Below are 18,394 nucleotides of genomic sequence, written 5' to 3'. Positions count from 1 at the left end.
AATTCAACATTAGGAAAAAGAGGAGTAGGAAAAATTTTAGAAGGGCACGAGTCGGGGCACTGAAAGAAATGGAAGCCGCCGTATGGCGTTATTCACACAGTAAGATTCAATAATCGCTGAAATTAGATTTAATAACCATGAATGAAGGTTATTTACATGGAAGACATCTGGAGACACCTGGCGTTTCAAATGTTGATTACAAAAATGTAAGGTAAATATTTTGAAAAAGATCTGAAAATCCTAAGTAGTAGCTGTAGGCTCTAACCACAATGTATTGGTTACGAACTGTGGAATTTCAGACAGGTAGGTAATTGAGGCTATGGGACCTGAATAAACTAAAACAATTAGAAGTAGTGCAGAGTTCCTAACAGAGATGCAGGTAACTACTACATGAAACAGTCGAAAGAACTGTAATAGAAACGAACCGTTAGCTTTATGAAATGAAATACTGGAGGCATTAGCGATAGACAGAAAGTGGACAGACGACTAGTATATAGTTGGTCCCAACAGTTGTGGAAATGCCCTTGGCTATGCGAAAGATAGATACGCCGTATAGGTAAATTAAAAAACAGAAAAGAGAGAATGAGTTCTATGAATATCGAGAGCTGAGAGTGTGAGACGACGGATGGAAGGAATATACAGGACGATTATATGGATGACAGAAACCTGAAGACAAGGATATGAAAAAAATAGAGGAAATAAAAGAAGACGAGATGGAGGATGCGGTAGTGACAGAAGAATTTGACAGAGCGTAATTCTAAATCGATACAAGGCCCTTGGAACATGTACCATTCCTTCATGATTATTAATATTCTTGGGAAACCGACCACGATAAAACTATTGCACCTAGTATGGCAGATATGTTAGACAGACGGAACGTCCTCAAACGTTACGAAGACTGTGATAATCCGAATACCAAGGAAGGTTAGCTCTGGCAGTTTGAAGTGTTATTGAACCATAAATTTTGTGTCATGAATGCGAAATAGTAACACAGATTGTCTACAGAAGAACGGAACGAGCTGATAGCGTCACAAAGCGGCCAACTTACGGCACAACAAGTGTTCCAGTACATCCTGAACTAAAGAAATAAACAACAATGTAACAAATCCACAATAAACGTTAACTGTGCCATGGTTCTACTAACAGTTCATGCATTCTACTTTTGCTTGAGGTATAAAACCACTCATCCAACTGAATCGGCAAACCGTCAGACACTTGTTAAGTGAGTAAATAGTAGCAAAAAGATTAAAAAGGTGTAACACAGATTAAGATTGTAAAGTTGTATTAGAAAATAACGACTCAAAAGAGAATATAGGATTAAGAACATACCAACAAAAATTTTGAACAAGTTTTTCAAACGATTAAATAAAAGAAAATTGCACAGTACGTATTCACCTATGCAACATGCATTTTTTAAGTTTGTTTCAGAGTCAAAATAAGAAATATTCGTTTCGAATTTCTCAAGACGAAGGAATTTTACACAGCAGAAATGTGTTATGAACACAGCCAGAAAGCCGACATTGCAGAAAGAAGAACAAACCTGGAAGAGATTGCCACACCTCCCACGAGAAACTGGAATCTTAAACTCAGCAACGCGACCTCAGCGATGAGAAGAGAGATTAAAAGTTCCATATGAACGTCCATCGGCTTGCTGATATGGCGAAAAGCAACAAACTGAAATCGTGAAAGCCATTCTTATGAAACAGAGTGGTGATGAAGACCGCTGATCAGATCAGAAAAGTAGGCCACATTCGGCCATCGCCGGGCCGACATAACGTCACTACCTCACTACCCAGCAGTAATAAATACTCCCGCTTCTGAACCTTTGTCTGAATCTTTGCGCTGCTATACACCGGCTGCAAGGTTGAACCTGTGATGTGCTGCTACAGTTCGTCAATTTCTGCCTCCGAGACTACAACCTGTATGGCCTGCCATACTCGGTCGCTAGGTCGCTGTGAGCTGTCGTCATCACAACCACTCATGAGAAGATTTGGAGACTTCTACCAATGGCTTGCTGAACCGCAGTGACCATTTGTCACAATATTTGGGAGGCGCGCTAATCGCAGTTGCACCCAACTATTACCTGTAAGCAGTCATCGATATTTCTGGCCTCCCTTGATGCAAGGGCTACGCTGAAGACCATCTCCACACCAAGCAGAGCTGCTAAGAGATTATCCGAGCACACCGCCTTCGGTGTCAACGAGAGTGCTCTGGTAATTCGCAATCTCCGTGCTGGCCGTCAACGCCTGTCGTACGGGCTCCGCCATTCGCCCTCGAGGCCTCCCACCCACCCGACACAATGATTGCGTGAACCAGACGCTGAGGGCAATGTCTCCTAGAATCTCAGCATCTACGAGTTCAGAGAGGCCACGTGCTGCACTGCCGCCGGCCTGGGAGCCGACACAGAGAATAATACAACGCTGTAAACTTTAACGGATAAATTCTTGTTCTGTTAATGTTGTATCATTAGTGCCCTGGGCGCTGATGGGACTGCAATGCCACACCCCACGCTCCGTCACCTCACAACGGTAGACGTTTCACCCCAGCCTCTACAATACCAACACGATATGTCTATTGAAGAATGGAACGACTGACAGGAGCTGATCTGGAGTTCGGTTAAGGACAGATGCACGAACAGGTGCTGTAATTCTAAGTCTACGGCTTAACACAGATTGAAAAAACGTTGCCCCACGTTCATAGCAACGCTAGTTTAGGAAAATCACTTGACAATATTGACTGCAATACACGGTATGACATTCTGGAGTTCCCAGGCACAAAATGTCGTTATTGGTACAGAAACCACATAGGCAGTTGCAGATTTTACAGCTATGAGAAAGGAAAAACGTGATAGCATGCCAGAACGTGAGAAGGGAGTGAGACAGCATTGTAGCCTTGTCACCTATGTTAACTAGTTCGTACATCGTCAAACAGTAAACTAAAACAAGGAAAAATTTGTAAATAATAGATTTCCGCTATCAGTCACTCTTTTTAAATTTTTTTACTGGCAGATCTAGATTTCAGCTAGACACTAGCCATTCTCAATGTACTATCATTTTTAATCAATGCATGTAATGTTTGTTGGTCGGGCTTCATCCACAGTTCATTGAGTACTCAGTTCATTGAGAATTCAATGAACTGTGGATGAAGCCCAACCAACAGGCATTACATGCATTTATCAAAAAATGATAGTTCATTCAGAATAGTTAGTTTCTAGCTGAAATCTAGATCAGCCAAGAAAATTAAAAAATGATGACTGATAGATGAAATCTATTATTTACAAGTTAATATAACAGTCGCTTCGTGCAACAGCTTTCTGAATGGGAGGTAACCTGATGAAGGAAAAATTTTTCAAATGAATTAATGAAATAGCAGGATGTATTTTCAGGAGGTCCTGCCCTACAGCTCTTATATACACTATGTGATCAAAAGTATCCGGACAGCTGGCTGAAAATGACTTACAAATTCGTGGCGGCCTCCATCGGTAATGCTGGAATTCAGTATGGTGTTGGCCCACCCTTAGCCTTGATGATAGCTTCCACTCTCACAGACATACGTTCAATCAGGTGCTGGAAGGTTTCTTGGGAATGGCAGACCATTCTTCACTGAATGCTGCACAGAGGAGAGGTAGCGATGTCGGTCGGTGAGGCCTGGCACGAAGTCGGCGTTCCAAAGGTGTTCTATAGGATTTACGTCAGGACCCTGTAAAGGCCAGTCCATTACAGGAAAGTTATTGTCGTGTAAGCACTCCGCCACAGGCCGTGCATTATGAACAGCTTCTGGATCGTGTTGAAAGATGCAATCGCTATCGCCGAATTGCTCTTAAACAGTAAGAAGCAAGAAAGTGCTTGAAACACCATTGTAGGCCTGTGCTGTGATAGTGCCACGGAAAACAACAAGGGGTGCAAGCACCCTCCATGAAAAACACAACCACACCATAACACCACCGCCTCCGAATTTTACCGTTGGCACTACACACGCTGGCAGATGATGTTCACCGGACATTCGCCATACCCATACCCTGCCATCGGATCGCCACATTGTGTATCGTGATTCCTCACTCCACACAACGTTTTCCCACTGTTCAATCGTCCAATGTTTAATCTCCTTACACCTAACGAGGCGTCTTTTGTCATTTACCGGCTTGATGTGTGGCTTATGAGTAGCCGCTCGACCATGAAATCCAAGTTTCCTCACCTTCCGCCTAACTGTCATAGTACTTGCAATGGATCCTGATACAGTTTTTAATTCCTGAGTGATTCTGGATAGATGTCTACCTATTACACATTACGACCCTCTTCAACTGTCGGCGGTGTCTGTCAGTCACCAGACGAGTTCGGCCTGCACGCTTTTCTGCTGTACGTGTCCCTTCACGTTTCCACTTCACTATCACATCAGAAACAGTGGTCTTATGAATGTGTAGGAGTGTGGAAATCTGGCGTACAGACGTATGACGCAAGTGACACCCAATCACCTGACCACTTTCGATGTCCGTGAGTTCCTCGGAGCGCCCCATCCTGCTCTCTCAAAATGTCCTACGACTACTGAGGTCGCTGATATGGAGTACCTGGCAGTAGGTGTGGCAGCACAATACACCTAACATGAAAACGTTTGTTTTTGGTGGTGTCCGGATACTTGTGATATCATAGTGTATACATGAAAAATGTCGTATTATTGCCTTGAGCCACTTGTAAAATACTTTATCTGCACAACCTGTTTAAGTCATCTGACCGTCATCAGGTTCATAAAAGTATTTATAGCATCCTGTCAGGCGAAATATAAAATCATTATCGTCAGGGGACACTCTTTCCCGAGTTTCTAGTCCTGCTTGTGTGAAAAATGTCACATTACCAACTGGAACTGGTGGCGAAATACTTTATTTATACAACCAGTTTCTGTCGTCTGTTCATCATGAGGTTCATAAAAGTATTCACAGCATCATGTTAGGCTAAATATAAAATTATTATCGTCGGGTGGTAGAACCATGAATTATACACTCTTATCATATTTTAACATAAAATATAACATCGATTTAGGTAGGTAGTTAACACTGTAATTGGCGTTAACGCTGTGAGTAGATCCACACTACATACAGCCAACTGGGCGTGGACCTGTTCACAGCATTATCACCGATTACAGTTTTAACATGAATGTGTATACTACCTAGCACAGTTTTTATAGAATGATGATGCAATTTATATTACGATATGATAACAGTATATAATTCACGGTTCTGCCGCCCGACGATAATAATTTTATATTTAGCCTAACATGATGCTGTGAATACTTTTAAGAACCTCATGATGATCAGTCGACTGAAACTGGTAATGTAAATAAAATATTTTACCAGCAGTTCTAGACGGTAATGTGACATTTTTCAAACTAGCAGGACTAGAGATCACGGGACAGAGTATACTAGAAGCATCAGTATTCACAACATGATTCTTATGGGTATGTAGACGCTGTTGAACGCCCATTCCCGGTTCGGACGCTCTTTTCTCTGAGACGTAAAGAATAAGAAAACAGTGCAACGGCAGTGTCACGATCTATGTTACAGATGCTGCAGCGTGAAATGATAATGGACAGTGAACCATCCGAATTTCTCACCGACGGGAGTTCTCTGAGGACCGCATTACATCTGGCTCAGCTGATAACACGTGGTGAGTAATGCTCCTCCGAAATGTTGCTGTAATGAAAGACACCGTGGTGATAATGACTCCGTAAAATTTATCGCAGGGGCATCTAATTCTAATTAACTATCCCTGTAGCAGTTGTCTACTTCTAATCTTTTCATTGTACACAATCACTTTGCTGTTAATACGTACTGGAATTGAGGTATCGATTATAATCGAGACAGTTAGATCATTCTTCTCACCTACGTTTCCAAAACGTATCCCACGGAGAAGAAACGCTAATGGGCCAGATGATCTTCACAGTGGTATGGGGTATGGGTATGCACATATATAGTGGTAGTTTCAAAAATGTTCAAATGTGTGTGAAATTTTATGGGACTTAACTGCTAAGGTCATCAGTCCCTAAGCTTACACACTACTTAACCTAAATTATCCTAAGGACAAACAAACACACCCATGCTCGAGGGAGGACTCGAACCTCTGCCGTGACAAGCCGCACAGTCCATGACTGCAGCGCCCCAGACTGCTCGGCAAGGCGGCAGTTTCAATTCCACGAGGAATAAAAGGACAGTGCATTGGCGAAGCTGACATTCGTATTCAGGCGATTCATGTCAAAAGGCTCCCGTCGTCGTTAAGGTCACACTACGGAAAACACCTGATTTTGAACGTAGTGCTTGGAGCTAGAGGCATGGGACATTCCAATTCGGAAATCTTTAGAGAATTCAATATTGCGAGATCCACAGTGTGAGGAGCGTGTCGAGATTCCAGGCATTACCTCTCTCTACAGACAACACAGTGACGTACGGCCTTCATTTAACGACGAAGAGCAGCGACGTTTGCACAGAGTTGTCAGTGCTAAGAGACAGTCAACACTGCGTGAAATAACCGTAGAAATTAATGTTGAATGTACAAGGTGCGTATTCGTTAGGACAGTGCGGCGAAATTTGGCTTTAGTGGGTTATGGCAGTAGACAATCGAGTGAGTGCGTTTGCTAACAACACGAAATCGCCTTCGGCGTCTCTCTTGGGCTCGTGACCATATCGGTTGCACACAGGGGGACTGAAAACCCTTAGCCTGGTCAGAAGAGCCCCGATTTCAGTTGGTATGAGCCGATGGCAGAGTTCGAGTATGCCGCAGACCCCAGGAAACCATGCAACCAGGTTCTCAACAAGGCACTGTTAAAGCTGGTTCTAGCTTCATAACTGTGTGGGCTGTGTTTACACGGAATGGACTGGGTCCTCCGCTCCATTTGAATCGATCACTTGCTGGAAATGGTTATATTCGGCTACTTGGAGACCATTTTCAGCCATTCATGGACTACATGTTCCTAAACAACGATGAAATTTTTATGGATGACAATCCGCCTGGTACTTGGCCACAGTTGTTCGCGATTGGTCTGAAGAACGTTTTGCACAATTCGAGTGAACGATGTGGCTACAGAGATCGCACGACATGAACCCCATCGAACATTTATGGAACATAATCGTGAGGTCAATTCGTACACAAAATCCTCTACCGGCAACCCTTTCACGACTATGGACAACTATAGGAATTTCTGCAGGGGACTTCCAATGACTTGTTGAGTTTATGCTGTGTAGTAGCTTCACTACGCCGGTGTGCGGAATCAGTATTTAATTTAGAGGCGACTAGACACTTCAAGAAGAACAAGAAAGAACGGGATTATCGTTGCCTCAACTTAACAAATAGCCTCTAGTCCCCTAATGCCCGTTCCCAACTGGTCATGGTTGATTGGCTAATGGACATGGGTGCCTTCAATAACTGCTTACACAACATTACTCATTTATGTGATTTATTACTAATAGTTCACTGAAAAACAAGTGTTAAAACACTTCATAGAAAGGCTGGTTAAAGAACTGTTCATTTCATTAATCGGGTAATAAATTCTCAACTAATGACAGTAGCAAACAACATCACTTTCAAATAAAAACTTACATAATCGTAACGGTAGAAAGTTACCTTACAAACTTCAAAATTCTCTTTCATTGAACATGCAGATATAAAAACATATCCAAAACTCACTGTTAGCATATTTGTCAAATTCCAGTATTTATAACCCGCTGAAGTACAGCGCAGAACTGACAATTTCAAATCTGTCCAATAAGTAATCCTGATAACAGAAAATTATGTTCACAAATAAGAAACATAATCGTCGGCTGATACTCGTATCCGAGTTTTCATTTCTCTCCTGAGATTTCCTTTGTCACGGTTCAGGCGTGGAAGTGTCGTTGATGGCTTAGCAATCCAATCCTAGCGTGGAACAGGCGGCCACAGACATTACAGCTGATGGAAGGTGGAGGACGTGGCTGAGCCTGGAGGAGTTTACGTCTCTGGCGTTTGTCATTCTCCATTCTTCGACGTTCCAGCTCAAAGTTTTGAAGAGCATTTGAGGTAACTGAGCGCCAGCGACTTCGGTCTTCTGCTATTGTGGACCAGTTACTCGGATCGATGTTCAAGTTTTTCAGATTTTTCTTGTACTGATCCTTATAACGTTTGAGAGGGGCACCTCGTGGCCTTTTACCTGTGCTCACTTCGCTGTACAGCATTTGGCGTGGAAGTCTGTCATTTTTCATCCGCTGGACATGTCCGACCCATCTGAGTTGATGCCCAATGATAAGAGCTTCCATGCTATGCATTTTTGCTTTCTCTAGAACAGCCGTGTTGGATATGAAGTCATCCCATTTCAGGTTCATGATATATCTTAGCTTCTGTTGGTTGAAGCGTCCTAGTTTCTTCAGATCGCAGCGATATAACGTCCAGGTTTCGCAACCATATAGCAGGGTGGAAATGACTACAGCTTTGTACACCATCAGTTTGGTGTACAGTGTTAGGTCTTTATTCAGGAAGACACGCTTTGTAAGACGACCAAATGCTACATGTGCAGCACGTAATCTATTCTCCACATCTTTTCCAGATGAGCAGTTGGATGACAGTATGCTTCCCAGGTAGAGGAAATGGTCCACTTGTTCCAAGGGTGTATCATAGATGGATATGCTGAAGTCAGGAACGGAGGAGCCAGGAGTTGGCTGCGCCATCACCTTTGTCTTTGGAATATTGATGGAGATACCAAATCGTTCGTACGCCCTGCTGAAGGAATCAACTGACAGCTGCAACTCTGCAGGTGAATGAGCTGGAGAGGCATTGTCATCAGCATACTGCAGCTCTGTCACACGAGTGGTACTGGTGAACCTTTTTGAATGGAGTCTGGACTGGTTGAATAATCCTCCATCAAACCTGTACTTTAGTTCTATTCCTGCATTGTTTACGGTTGTCTCGTAAAGCATAGCTGCCAGATACAATGCAAATAATGTTGGTGCAAGACCGCATCCTTGTTTAAGCCCACTTGTTATTGGGAATTCACCAGTCATTTCATTCTGGCAGAGGACCTGTCCAGTCATATCAACGTGGAGAGCTTCAATCAGGTCAACAAAATGTTCAGGGCAGCCGAAGCGTTTTAAGACCATCCACATGGCTTCTCTGGGAACTGTATCAAAGGCCTTTTCTAGATCGTAGAAAACAAGTAGTAAAGGCTTTTGCTGTTCTCTGCACTTCTCCTGTAGTTGTCGTGCACAGAAGAAACATAATAACTTTATGATAACGCCCATCCGTCATTGACCACACTTTTACACATTCGTAAATTCCGTAGAAAGGTGACAGTTACTGCTCGATCTCCACACAGTTAAGTAAAGTAAGGCCGCAGAAGGCACTGAAGGTTAATACACGTACCGTATTCGACTGCTTTCTTCTCCAATATCACGACACCCTTATTGTGGGCGAACATGCTACAACACAGCGTGTTCAGGTTGGGCCCTCGCTGTCTTGTTTACCTGCCGTGGTAAAACACCCACAAACGACATCGGCCACAGCTTGCCGTAACTTGCGTCCAGACAACTGCAGAGCCCTCGGCTTATCGTTCCGCAGCAGCGCTGAATTCCCAAGCGTGTCGGTTTCACCACAGTTCATTACCACAAGTGCCAAAATTATTAATGCACCATTCGGACCATTGGGACCCCAACACTCTGCCGTTCTGTCCTCCTCGCTCGGTACTCTCTAACCCTCCACTCCTCGTCGCCAGAGGGCCATTCGGCGCCAACTCGGCGCTCCAGTATCTCTGGCGAGGGCAATATCGACCTTAACACTCGCGGCCGGAACACAATCGTGCCGAAAATCGGCACACCGGCCAAAAGGAGGTGTGCCACGATGTCATGAGGTATCCCGTGACTTTCGCCACCTCAGTGTACACGTAAGCATTCTGGAGAAAAGTTAGCCACCCTAGAAGACGTCACGCCAACACCGTGTGGCACAGCTTCCAGAGTCTCTCCAATTCTCTCAGGCATCCCACATTCAGCTGAAGCCACCCACGCACTGACAATCATATGCAGCAGGAGCAGATCTACCAAACTTGGTGGACGTTAAGCGCTACGTTTGTTTCCCTTGAATGCACATAGCGGAATCAGTTTTGTGGAATAAAGAAACAATACGTATTTATTTTTTCATTGCGTATCTCTTGCAACCAACTACTCGCTAACTAATGCAATATATAAATCATCAGATCACAAGTATCCGCATACCATTATGTAATGCGGAATTGATCAGCAGAGTCAAGGGAGGCAGACCCGTCTGTATAAAAGGTGGCCAGAAGATCCGTGTTGTCAGCAGGGCAGCAGCAACAACAAAATGGCTCGGTCAGCAGAGTGCAAGGGATAACTCGTGAATTCCAGATTTTTATCAGCAGTCCATCCAAAACAAACACAGTGCATTGGGAGTTAAAAGTAATGTGGCGCAGTGGTAGAGCAGCTCTTCATAACCCACGCATTTCTGTAGTCAGTTCTAAGCGACGCTTGAGGAGATGTATACATCGAAGGCTCTGGACAGTGGGTGGCTGGAAATGAGTGATTCGGAGTGATGAATTACGCTGTATCCTACGGCAATCCGGCGGCAGCTGAGGATTTAAACAACGTTTATTCTAGAGAAGCTGCACGGTCATCAATGGTATCTGTTCTTCCGAGAACAGTTACTATCTACATATATAGTTACAGGCTACCCGGCCATTGACCTTCGTCTGTGCGAATGCGCACCGGTTGCCCGAACTCTTACGGGAATCGTCACCTTAGTTGGCGCGAGTAATGAGTGGATGGGCAGATTTCTATTAGGAACTTACGATGTAGATTGTGGACAGTTGTTAATGTGGGTCTCACAGGAGGCGTGCTAGGGATAAGTCCCTGCAGTCGCGCTATTCATTTGTGTCCTCGGTGGCTCAGATGGATAGAGCGTCTCCCATCTAAGCAAGAGATCCCGTCCCGAGTCCCGATCGGGGCACATATTTCCAGCTGCCCCATCGATGTATATAAATAACACCTGTGGGCGGCTGAGGGTTTCAATTAATTATAATTTATTCTAGAGAAGCTGCACGGTCATCAGTGGTATCTGTTCTTTCGAAAACAGTTACTATCTTCATATAGGGTTTGGATTTGGCTAATGCATGGAGAAGGTAACCTGCCACGATGTATACTCCAAACAGTAAAGTACCGAGTATAGGGATGTTTCTCGTGGTTATGGTGTGATTCCATTCGTGCGCTTAAGAAAATAGTAAGTCGGAAAGCATATGAACACTGGGTACAGTTCACGAACGGTTCGGAAACGATGACTGTATCATCACAAATCATCCTCTCATACGTCAGAATCCGTGAGGTGATGGTTTGTGGCCGGTAACATCAACGAAATGAACTAGCCTGCCCAGAGTCCCGACGCGACCCCAGTGCAACAACACCTTTGGTATGAGTGAGAACGTCGACTCCGCTGCAGATCCCAGATCGAGATATGGTGAAACTCAGCTCGCTCTGGACATCAGTTACATCCAGAGGGTAGCAGTTATCGGCGCCCGAGTCATGACATTTTCTGCAACTTTTTTTCTTTCTAGGCAGGCTATGTTTCGTCGACCTTCTTTAAACATTTTGAGTTCTACCTATTTAAGTGGCGTATAATACACTGACGGAAGAAAATCGCAACACCAAGGAGGAGTTATACGACATAAACGAAGGTTGGTGGCGTGTTGCTATGTTTGAAAGATGATGTCTATTCAAATTTCGCGCCAGTCGCATAAGAATGGCGCTATGAAGATGCAGATCAGGTTCGCTTTAAGCACAAGCTGTAACGGTCGTGAGCGTCAGTTACCTTTTAGATAGTACGTGGTGAGTTGATGTTAATCAACAATCCCTTTAAGTCGACAAAGACGCCATTATCAATTTCAACGAGGTCGTGTAATAGGACTACGAGAAGGTATTCCTTCTGTGATACTGCAGAAAGACTTGGCAGGAATGTAGTCACTGTACAGGACTGCTGGCAGCGCTGATCGCCGGAATGTACCGTCACAAGAAGCCCGGGCTCTGGACAGCCACGTGGCACTCCCCAGAGAGGAAACTATCGTGTCCGGCGTAGGGCTCAGGCGCATCGTACTGCAAGTGCCGCAGCAACTTCAGCAGCAGTTGGCATCAAAGTGACACAACTAACTCCTACAAATACGTTACCTCAAGGACGGCTCCGAACCGAACGCCCTGTAGCGTGAATTCCACTAACCTCAAACCACCGCCATTTGTGGTGTCAAGCGAGGGCTCATTGGAGGGCACAGTGGAGAGCTGTTGTATTTTCTGATGAAAGCTGGTTTTGGCCCGGTGCCAGTGACGATGGTGTGTTCCTTAGAAGGAGATCTACATCTACATACATACTCCGCAATCCACCATACGGTGCGTGGCGGATGGTGCCTCGTACCATAACTACCATTTTCTCTCCCTGTTCCACTCCCAAACAGAACGAGGGAAAAATGACTGCCTATATGCCTCTGTATGAGCCCTAATCTCTCTTATCTTTGTGGTTTTTCGGCGAAATATAAGTTGGCGGCAGTAAAATTACACTGTAGTCAGCCTTAAATGCTCGTTCTCTAAATTTCCTCAGTAGCGATTCACGGAAAGAACGCCTCCTTTCCTCCAGAGACTCCCACCAGAGTTCCTGAAGCATTTCCGTAACACTCGCGTGAAGATCAAACCTACCAGTAACAAATCTAGCAGCCCGCCTCTGAATTGCTTCTGTGTCCTCCCTCAATCCGACCTGATAGGGATCCCAAACGCTCGAGCAGTACTCAAGAATAGGTCGTATTAGTGTTTTATAAGCGGTCTCCTTTACAGATGAATCACATCTTCCCAAAATTCTACCAATGAACCGAAGACGACTATCCGCCTTCCCCACAACTGTCATTACATGCTTGTCCCACTTCATATCGCTCTGCAATGTTACGCCCAAATATTTAATCGAAGTGGCTGTGTCAAGCGCTACACTACTAATGGAGTGTTCAAACATTACAGGATTCTTTTTCCTATTCATCTGCATTAATTTACATTTATCTATATTTAGAGTTAGCTGCCATTCTTTACACCAATCACAAATCCTGTCCAAGTTATCTTGTATCCTCCTACAGTCACTCAACGGCGACACCTTCCCGTACACCACAGCATCATCAGAAAATAGCTGCATATTGCTATCCACCCTATCCAAAAGATCATTTATGTAGATAGAAAACAACAGCGGACCTACCACACTTCCCTGGGGCACTCCAGAGGATACCCTGACCTCCGATGAACACTCACCATCGAGGACAACGTACTGGGTTCTATTACGTAAGAAGTCTTCGAGACACTCACATATTTGGGAACCAATCCCATATGCTCGTACCTTAGTTAGGAGTCTGCAGTGGGACACCGAGTCAAACGCTTTCCGGAAGTCTAGGAATATAGAATCCGTCTGATACCCTTCATCCATGGTTAGCAAGATATCATGTGAAAAAAGGGCGAGTTGCGTTTCGCAGTAACGATGCTTTCTAAAGTCGTGCTGATGCATGGACATCAACTTCTCTGTCTCAAGGAAATTCATTATATTCGAACTGAGAATATGTTCGAGAATCCTGCAACAAACCGATGTTAAGGATATTGGTCTGTAATTTTGACGATCCGTCCTTCTACCATTTTTAAATACAGGCGTCACCTGCGCTTTTTTCCAGTCGCTAGGGACTTTACGCTGGGCAAGAGATTCGCGATAAATGCAAGCTAAGTAGGGAGCCAATGCAGTAGAGTACTCTCTGTAAAACCGAACTGGAATCCCATCAGGACCTGGTGATTTATTTATTTTCAACCCATTCAGCTGCTTCACAACCCCAGGGATGTCTGTCACTATGTCCTCCATACGAGAATCTGTACGAGACTCGCAAGGCGGTATGTTTGTACGATCCTCCTGCGTGAAAGATTTCTCAAATGCTAAATTTAAAATTTCAGCTTTCGTTTTGCTGTTTTCGGTTGCCAGGCCAGACTGATCAGTGAGTGACTGGATGGAAGCCTTCGACCCGCTTACCGATTCTACGTAAGACCAGAATTTCCTTGGGTTTTCAGCAAGATCTTTTGCTAACGTATGACGGTGATAGTGGTTGCATGCTTCGCGCATCGCTCTTTCTACAGCAGCACGAATCTCTACTAACTTTTGCCTGTCGTCATTCTGCCGATCTTTCTTGTACCGCGAGTGCAACTGTATTTGTTTGCTGAGCATCCTCAGAATTGCGCCGTTAAAGCACGGTGGGTCTTTTCCGTCCGTAACCCACTTTTTCGGCACGTACTTGTCCAATGCGTGATTTACAATATGTTTAAAATTTGCCCATCATTCTTCCACGTCCATCGTACCGGAAGTAAATGAAGCCGATTCGTTTACTAAGTGGGATGAGCGTGCTAGACACACTGAACCTTCACCCTGAGTTATGGTTTGGGGTGCTTATTCGTATGAGAGCACGAGTACTCTCGTGATTATCCCACGTGCCCTCACTGCAGATTTATACCCCTACCTAGTGATTCAATCTATTGTGCTACCATTCATAAACAGCATTCCAGGGGGTGTTTTCCAACAGGATAACGCTCGGCCACATATCGCTATTGTTGGCCAATATGCTCTGCAGAATGTCGGCATATTGCCGTAGCCTGCTCGACTACCATCTTTGTCTCCAGTCGAGCACATATGGGAAATCACGGATGATAACTCCAGCGTCATCCACGAGCTAACCGTCCTCGAGTACGAGTACGTGCAACAGGCATGGAGCTCCGTCCTCAGAATGACATCCGACACCTGTAAAATACAGTGCATGTGCGTTGGCAGCAGCTTGCCTTCAACATTCAGTTATTAATGTACCAGCATTTCAAACTTTCAGTGGCTTATCTCGTGCTTCCATTGCCCTGTGATCTGGCAATTTTAATCAACTTAAATACACTACAATACACACTACTGGCCATTAAAATTGCTACACCAAGAAGAAATGCAGATGATAAACGGGTATTCATTGGACAAATATATTATACTAGAACTGACATGTGATTACAATTTCACGCAACTTGGGTGCATATATCCTGAGAAATCAGTACGCAGGACAACCACCTCTGGCCGTAATAACGGCCTTGATACGCCTGGGCATTGAGTCAAACAGAGCTTGGATGGCGTGTACAGTAATAGCTGCCCATGCAGCTTCAACAAGATACCACAGTTCATCAAGAGTAGTGACTGGCGAATTGTGACGTGCCAGTTGCTCGGCCATCATTGACCAGACGTTTTCAATTGACGAGAGATCTGGAGAATGTGCTTTGCCATGGCAGCAGTCGAACATTTTCTGTATATCGAAAGGTCCGCACAAGAACTGCAACATGCGGTCATGCATTATCCTGCTGAAATGTAGGGTTTCGCAGGGATCGAATGAAGGGTAGAGTCACGGGTCGAAACACATCTGAAATGTAACGTCCACTGTTCAAAGTGCCGTCAATGCGAAATAGAGGTGACCGAGACGTGTAACCAATGGCACCCCATAGCACCACGCCGGGTGATACGCCAGTATGGTGATGACGAATACACGCTTCCAACGTGCGTTCACCGCGATATCGCCAAACACGGATGCGACCATCATGATGCTGTAGACAGAACCTGGATTCACCCGAAAAAAATGACATTTTGCCATTCGTGCACCCAGGTTCGTCGTTCAGTACACCATTGCAGGCGCTCCTGTCTGTGATGCAGCGTCAAGGGTAACCGCAGCCATGGTCTCCGAGCTGATAATCAACGCTGCTGCAAATGTCGTCGAACTGGTCGTGCAGATGGTTGTTGTCTTGCAAACGTCCCCATCTGTTGACTCAGGGATCGAGACGTTGCTTGCACGATCCGTTACAGCCATGGGGATAAGATGCCTGTAATCTCGACTGCTAGTGATACGAGGCCGTTGGGATCCAGCACGGCGTTACGTATTACCCTCCTGAACCCACCGATTCCATATTCTGCTAACAGTCAATGGATCTCGACCACCGCGAGCAGCAATGTCGCGATACGGTAAACCGCAATCGCGATAGGCTACAATCCTACCTTTATCAAAGTCGGAAACGTGATGGTACGCATTTCTCCTCGTTACACGACGCGTCACAACAACGTTTCACCAGGCAATGCCGGTCAACTGCTGTTTGTGTATGAGAAATCGGGTCTTCATGTCAGCACGTTGTAGGTGTCGCCAGCGGCGCTAACCTTGTGTGACTGCTCTGAAAAGCTAATCATTTGCATATCACAGAATCACAGTATCTTCTTCCTGTCGGTTAAATTTCGCGTCTGTAGCACGTCATCTTCGTGGTGTATCAATTTTAATGGCCAGTAGTGTATGTTACCTAGACAAATGAATTCTCGTAATTTCATTACTCTATATTAACTACTTTTTGCAATTTTTTCCATCAGTGTATGTTAGAGCTATTTTGAATATATTGTTGATTCTTTTGTTGCAGAATTTTATGACAAGTAAAATTCCATTAATTTTTAAACTAGTTATACAACTGTACTTCGTCGGTAGTGCAGCATCTTGTACCTTGAAACAAAAAAAGGTCTCCAATCACGGATCATGTGAGTTTGGAAAATATCTGAGTTTCTTTAATTTCTTAGCGATTTTAGCCGTCTTGCAAATGGAGATTTGTGTTACTTTCGAGAAGCTTCAATTTCAGAATGTAGTTGAATAGTCTCTGGGTTTTGGTAATTCTTAGGCTTAATTTGGTTTCAACGTCTAAATAGAGTACCGACAAGATTTTTCTCCATGTTTTTGTATTTCAGTAGAACCTTTATACATAACATTGTTGTTCCTTGGTACACGTGTTCAAAACTGGGAAAACTTCAGTTTTCCAGAGTCATTATTCTAATTTCAGAAAAAGACTGCAGCTCAGAAAAAGTGAATGCCATCATTTAAAAATACGAGTATAATAAGAAAATACATTAAACTTTCATTGCAGGGCTGGCTAGAGGCCACTGTTTCAAAAGTTTTCGAAGTTACAAAACTCTCCCCTGTTGGAAGCATCCTCCACCACACACTGTACTGTAGCTTCCGGAGTGTAGATGTAGATTAGATTTCTCGCTGAGAAATCCCTCAGTTTCTGAATGGTTTTCATATTTAAAATGCATTCCTCACAAGTCATCAAGTCACACATACTGCAAGCTTTCCATTTCACACTGGCCGTGTTCTGAAAACCCAGTTTCGTTTACCATTTTTTTAGTTGTATCGCTAGTGTACTATTTATTGTGTCAGTTACCTTCTTCAACAAACTGCCCGATAACACAGCCATTCTTCTTGCTTATGGTCGCCGGCCGGTGTGGCCAAGCGGTTCTCGGCGCTTCAGTCTGGAACCGCGCGACCGCTATGGTCGCAGGTTCGAATCCTGCCTCGAGCTTGGATGTGTGTGATGTCCTTAGGTTAGTTAGGTTTAAGTAGTTCTAAGTTCTAGGGGACTGATGACCTCAGATGTTAAGTCCCATAGTGCTCAGAGCCATTTGAACTTGCTTATGTTCGCAGGAAACTTTTCGAGGTACGACTTCGGGAAGAGAAACACACATGAATACAAGCAACAGATACCACCTGACTACAATCTGCGAAGGATCACCGCACCGCAGATTATCATGTACGGCGACGCAGACTATTTGGTAGTGGAAAAGGTAACTGATTAATTTTACTAATTGTTTCCTTTCGCTATTATTTCGCAAAGTTGCTACAATAGCTTCTTTTCATGTGCCACTTTTAAAAGTCGGAAAAGCACAAACAATTATTTTAACAGCTCTAAACACCGCGCATTGCCAATGAAATATTTGGTTCTAAACACGAGATACGGACAGGAAGGGCGTTAGAAAAGGCAACCCGCTGTTCTTAGAGGAACAAGATTACGTATGAGTATAAAAACATGATTATGATGACAAGAAAACTGCTCAACAGCTGATAGATGTGAGTGAGTTGGAATTATTATCAAATGTGCCTATGCTGCCAGTGATGATATTATTAACGCAGGCAACTACAGTAAGCTATTTACTGTCTCCACTCTATACTGCTGCTCACTAGGATTTCAACTCCAGGAAGTATAGTAAATAAGGAAGTTTTCCACGTACAGCGCAGAACAACTAATACTTGATAAAATTTGTAAGTTACTTGGGGCTGCGCAGGGAGCGAAATGAAATACAAACTGCTTGTTAGACAATACGTTGGGCGACGAATGGTGTAAACATCACATTGGTTAATCACAATTGCTTCAGCTGTATTTGATTCCTTGTTAATGTACCACTACCGTTTTCGTGATGATAAAACCCACATCTTCAGGTGAATGTATGATTTGTACCACTACCGGTTTCGTGGCGCTATAACCCACATCATCCGGTGAACG

This window comes from Schistocerca serialis, chromosome 7 (assembly GCF_023864345.2).
Source record: "Schistocerca serialis cubense isolate TAMUIC-IGC-003099 chromosome 7, iqSchSeri2.2, whole genome shotgun sequence".
NCBI classification, from domain to species: domain Eukaryota; kingdom Metazoa; phylum Arthropoda; class Insecta; order Orthoptera; family Acrididae; genus Schistocerca; species Schistocerca serialis.
This window is presented reverse-complemented; position numbering follows the sequence as displayed.